A 5830-nucleotide genomic window follows, 5' to 3' on the forward strand; every position below is an offset into this window, starting at 1 on the left:
GAAACCTGCATATTATGGGGACTATTCTAGTAATTATTTTACATCATTAGCAGACTTCTATGGTTAAATTGTAGTTTAACAGCACAACTGTTAGCTTAGCCTACTGGGGTGCAAGTATCGGGCAGCAATCACTTCTACCGTACTGCCGTATCAGCGTGGCACCACTTAGCCCAAATCTAGGGTTTGACAACCATTTCGAGATAAGCCCAACCTAGCAGGCTCCACACACACACACACACACACACCGCTAACTACCAAAAATCAATCAAACTACAACGGTTTGATCCTATATATATATATACTACTTGTATCAATACTGCAGAATAGCATTTTGGGGTAAGCGTTTTTATGGGGTGCGTATTTTGTTATTATTTTTTATGACACATGTGAATGTAAGAAGTGTCTCACCTGAATTATGTGGTCCTGGTGTTAGTCTGACGACTTCCTCTTTGTCTCACCTGTAAGCGATCATTCCGTACAGGTGTGAAGAGGAGAAAGGTGAGCGGAGGTGCGTGTGGGTGTGTGCCGCAGGTAATGCCGCGAACAATGGCCCGATAATCGCAGGATGACAAAATAAGCTTGACTCGCGCAATCCTGATGTCAACTGCTGTTAGCACAGCGAGGTGGACAGAGTGCCGAGCGAACACGGCAAAACAATTATTACCTGTCACACTGTTTATCATGGCCCCACGTGACGGAGAATTGAAAACGCAATAGGTAATGGATTAGGCTGACCCTTTAAGTAAAGTACGATAACCGGTGAAAAGGTAATCTACAAATCGCCTGCCACGCCTCGACACTTGGTACACAACAGAAACATAGAAAAGAGGCGACCTCTCTAATGGTCGAGCTATGAGTTCCCAATATCACAACAGCACTCAGTATTGAAGAGGAAGGCAAACAGCTGGGAATGGAAGTTAAACAGGAACAATCATGTGTTGATTTACTTCTCCATTTCAATAGTCCATCAAAAGCACATCAGAAAGAGATAGGTTTGTGGCCATGGCAGGTCTGGTCGTTCCAACAACAATAGGGGGAAATCACGACAGTAAGAACGTTAGAGGACGTTTGAACGGACACCGCTGATTCGCAAGTTTTCTGGTTCGATCAAGAATATGTAAACTCATGGCTCTCATCGTATATTAAGAAACAACGCTGTAGGACACTCATTATAAAGGGGATATTTTCATTCGTCGGTAGTCTTCAGCATCTGTTGAACGATGCGTCAAAGATACTTTAAAGTTCTTGTTTTTCATCAGTGAACAGCATTTGGTGTTATACTAGTACATCTTTCTACACAATTGCCATCTAGCGGCTTTGGGTTACGTTGCATCTTCATGTTGATACGGGAAAACGTGGAAAAATGATACGCAAACTAGAAAGGCCGACATTTGCTTGAGAGCAAATACAGCATATTTCAGCCATCTCCCTCCTCATGTAACAATAGACTGTTCCAAAATCACTCATGTGCAAAAATGGAACACTTCTGCTTAAAATGACTTCTAACTACTAATCACACTTATGAGCAAAAATGAATCTTACAAAAACCCCTTCAAGAATGGACTCAAAAAAATAGACGACTCCAAAAACACTTCCGCTAAGAAATGGAATTTGGAATCATCAGCCGTCCAAAACCATATTTGCAAAAAATCCCCCCTCTGTGCAAGAATCGACTCTTCCTGTTATACCCCTATGTAAAGTGGAGCGATCCAAAAATATATCAGCTAAAATAGTCAGCGAAGTCCACAAAATGAATTTTAAAAAAATACCCCCTTCGTCGAAGAATGGAATCTCCCAGCTCACCCTGTTTGAAATTGCACAATAGACAAGTCCAGAAATACTCACAGTACATGGCCTTTGTATAAGAAGCAACCCAGTCCAAAACTGAATTTAAAAAAAGTCCCCCGTGCATGAATGGGCTCTTCCAGATAAAACAAGGCTTGCTGATTGGCTGCCGAATCCTCCTCATGTACAGTCTTCAGGTGGGGGTAAACTTCCATTTAACAAATGGAATTCGGAATCATCACCCATGTCCAAAACTGATTTTTTTTTAAATCCCCCCCTATGTGCAAAAATGGACTGTCCCAGTAGTAGTCTTATGTCAAGTGGATCAGTGCGAAAACACTTCCGCTAAAAAAAACATTGGCATTATCACCAAAGTCTAAAAGTAAATTTTAAAATACACCCCCTGTCCAACAATGGACTCTTCCAGCAAAATAAGCTCGCTCATTGGCTGGCCATTAATTGGATTCACCTTGTCCACCAACCACCTGGATGTCTATGGACTAGGTAGGTAGGTAGATAATTGGATCTACCTGGCACACCTGTGGCCCTGACACACCAGAATGACCTAGAGGTCGTTGACCTCGGCACTCCAACCTTACCTATCCTAAACTCTCCCACAAAAACCTCCTTAAGGAGCCATTTTGAAGTGATTTATACTACATATTATACATGGATCCTTTGAATAAGTATCTAGGGCACCTCTGTGCCAAATTTCAGGTCATTTGGATGTAATACCATGGTACAGGGGGCCAAAATATACAGTCTTGGTCCAAAAGTTGCAATAAAACCTCAATAAAATCATTTAAGGAGCAGATATGAAAAAAATAAAAAAAACACATTTGGGTATTGGCCCACTCTACCCTTGTGCCAAATTTCAAGTCATTTGGTCCAGAAACGGCGGAGATGAATCGCTTTGAAAATTTGACAGGAGAAAGAAAGAAAGAAAGAAAGAAACATTACGAATACAATATATTTCACCATACCTATGGTATGGCTGAAATATAATAAATAAATAAACTTATACCTAATGATAATAAGAAAATTGTCCGATACATGTATCACGGTCCATAGTCCGCAAATCTTTCAATCTACCGTATCCTTTTCCTGCAAGTCGTCAATGAAACAGCACATCGTGCATCCTCCAGATGTACACAGACAGTGATCTCCAGTCTCAGGTCACTCTGGACATCATCAGTTTGTGGGAGGAAGCTTGTCTAGTGATCCTTTTTGCGCTATTTCAACAGGTTACAGAAATCTTTCATGTCTTAGCATCATGTTGTTTAGTAATCTGTTTACTACCAAGGGTTTGTGTCATCATGACATGGGCATGAAAACCTCACAGTTTGAAACTGTCTTCTAACACTGAGGATCTGGATCAATAATGACCAATAATCACCAATGCACTTAACATTGATATGCAAATTCAATCCTTCTTTCAAATCTGACTTCTTTTTGTTATGTTTCCTGTGTTATCTCACATTAAGGTTAAACTTTTGATTCACTCGTTTGGCAGTATGATTGTTATTTTAAGTCTGTTTCGTACAATCTTTATGTTTTTTGTTACTTTTCACTTAAAAGTAATTTGGTTTTATAGAATTTTATGTACTATTATGTCATTGAAGTTAACTTAGTTTTGTTGAACTTAATGTACGACTAATGTTTGGGGTTCTCCCCCAGGTGGCTTTGAAAAACGCCGCCAGGCGATATGCTTTCACCCTAAATAAAGAATAAATAATCACTTGCATGTAAAATCGCAAGCTACAAACACCTGACCTTATTGACATGCCATCTTGCGTAAACGTGACACCAACAATTGGTTTAATGTGCCATGAAGGACAGGAAGTTAATATTGCTCACCATTTCTGCCTTAAGTTATGTAACACTACTTGTATAATACACTAATGTACGTTTATGACACCATTGTAAACACCACATAAGTTATCTATGAATATAAGGACAATAAAAAAAAACCTTCCCACACCATGACTTCAGTTTTTAATATATCAAGTCAAACACATTTCACCAATCACAAACTGCACCTATATTTCAAAAGTTGAACACCTTTCACCACCAATAAAATGCGTCACTATGACAAATACATTTTTGAAGTTATACATTATACAAGATTGTAGGTCATCTGTGTTGATAAATGACATTATACAGTAATTATACATAAACTTTATCTAACCAACACTGCAAAAACATGGGACTTTAACCCAAATTTTTGGCGATGGATGGAATTGTCCGTTGCTATTTTTAAAGGGTCATAAGTGCAAGATTACCAGATGAACAGAGATCATGATGGGCGATGAAAGTTGTACCAAGGAGGACTTTGTAACCTCCTTGGTTATACCTACAGCACACTGCTGGAGTCACATGGCTTCAAAGTCACATCCCAGAAATAGTAGAAGACGGGTCCACTATCTTCCAAAATTTGGGTAAGTCCTCGTTATTGGCAGTGCTGTTTGGATAAAGTTTAGTCTGCTTCAATACATTTAAGAACATCTTTCTAGCCAGGAAAAATATGAGAAGTATACTTCTGGTAAGGAAGCATTTTACGTTTTTGAGACTAGCAAGGTACAATTACATTGCATTACATTTAATGCTACAATTACTAAATACATATGGACCATTGTTGATAATTCATCATCACTCTAATGATTCTGCACAGAAAATGTACAAGAATGTCTAGAGCAAAACTTTTGGAAGAAGAAAGTTTTCTTCCACATAAGTCTGACAAAGTAGCACAAGAGTCAAAGATACTTTAAATAAATGGCGGCATTACAAGTTGACAATGATTTGAGCTTTCTTTTGTATTAATAATTTGCATGAGTTACCTTTTGCATGCATAAAATATCCATTACAATTTTGCATTTTGTGCATTTTTAAAACTATTAGTCTAGAGGAATGCTAGCAAGCATACAATTATCATACACGTGTACCACAAATTTTCTGCTCAATCAGAATTATTAAACTTTTAACTTAATTCTAACTTATACATATACACAATGTACATGTAGAAAAGTGCACAATTTTCTGATTGGTCACATTAACATGCCAGACTGTTGTGTCCAATCTAGACTCCCTTGTTCATCATCAGTAAATTCAAGATATTGCATGTATCTAAAATAGTCTCAACTGAAGATCATGGAATATTATATATCTTTATCCTATCTATTATTGGGAAATTTCTTGCCTTCTGGCCCCTGGTTAGATGTAGAAGAGTACATTTTGTAGAGGTTTTCTTGTACCCTATTATCTTGGCAAGGCTCAAACGGTTGTATCTTCAGTAACATTGGCATTGGGCTTGTTTTGGTCCAAAAAACTGCAAAAACATGTTTCTCTAAGCATGGAAGATCAAGAAAGAACATGAAAATCACTAGTAAGTGCTCCCCCAAACAATAAGTGACATTGTTTGTGAAGGGCCACCAGTGTCTTGATGCACGCAGACACTCAATGACATGTTCCTATGCCAGGATTGTTGTGTCTGCGCCCGATATGCTGAAGTCGTGAATCAGTGCTCCCCCTAACAATAATTGCCATTGATCGTGGAAGGCCATAAATGAGGCTACAAAAGTTAATTCATTCATGACTTCAAATCTAATAATTCTGGTGAGTTTCCTAAGACAGTCACAGAAAAAATGGTGTTATCTGGGCCTTCTCAAGGTAGCAGAACACAGTTTTCAGCCTGTGGGGGTTTCTATAGTTAAGGGCCTCAAGGTGACAGGTTTCGACACAGTACCAAAAACAGTTATGTTCGAGTACAGGGTACAAGCCACAAAATATTGAAAAACAGCAAAATGCTGTCAGCGTATCTACTTCTCATGCCCACCTTGAAACGCCGTTCTGCGGAGGTTACAGAACTGCAGCCGGCTCACACTAGAAGGGCAGTTGTGTAATGGGGCCCATTTATACATGAAATAGAAAACTTTCACAATCCAAACCATACAGTCTCAGAGTCAAGCAGCACAGGTTACATCTGGCTGGCCCTCAAATAAGGCTTTTTACCTTTCTTTCAACAAGTTTATCCGTACTACTTTATGTA

The 5830-nt window shown here is 38.9% G+C and overlaps 1 protein-coding gene across 1 annotated transcript in view; it reads right to left on the bottom strand.

Moving 5' to 3' along the window:
• Window positions 1–654, bottom strand: part of LOC118408009 (DNA-binding protein RFX6-like) — a 30166-nt gene extending 29512 nt beyond the window's left edge. The window contains exon 1 of the mRNA XM_035808620.1: window positions 409–654. The gene's annotated coding sequence lies outside the window, so the exon portion shown is untranslated. The remainder of the gene's footprint in view (window positions 1–408) is intronic.
• Between the last annotated feature and the right edge of the window lie 5176 nt (window positions 655–5830).

Source organism: Branchiostoma floridae, unplaced genomic scaffold, assembly GCF_000003815.2.
Source record: "Branchiostoma floridae strain S238N-H82 unplaced genomic scaffold, Bfl_VNyyK Sc7u5tJ_1520, whole genome shotgun sequence".
Lineage (NCBI taxonomy): Eukaryota > Metazoa > Chordata > Leptocardii > Amphioxiformes > Branchiostomatidae > Branchiostoma > Branchiostoma floridae.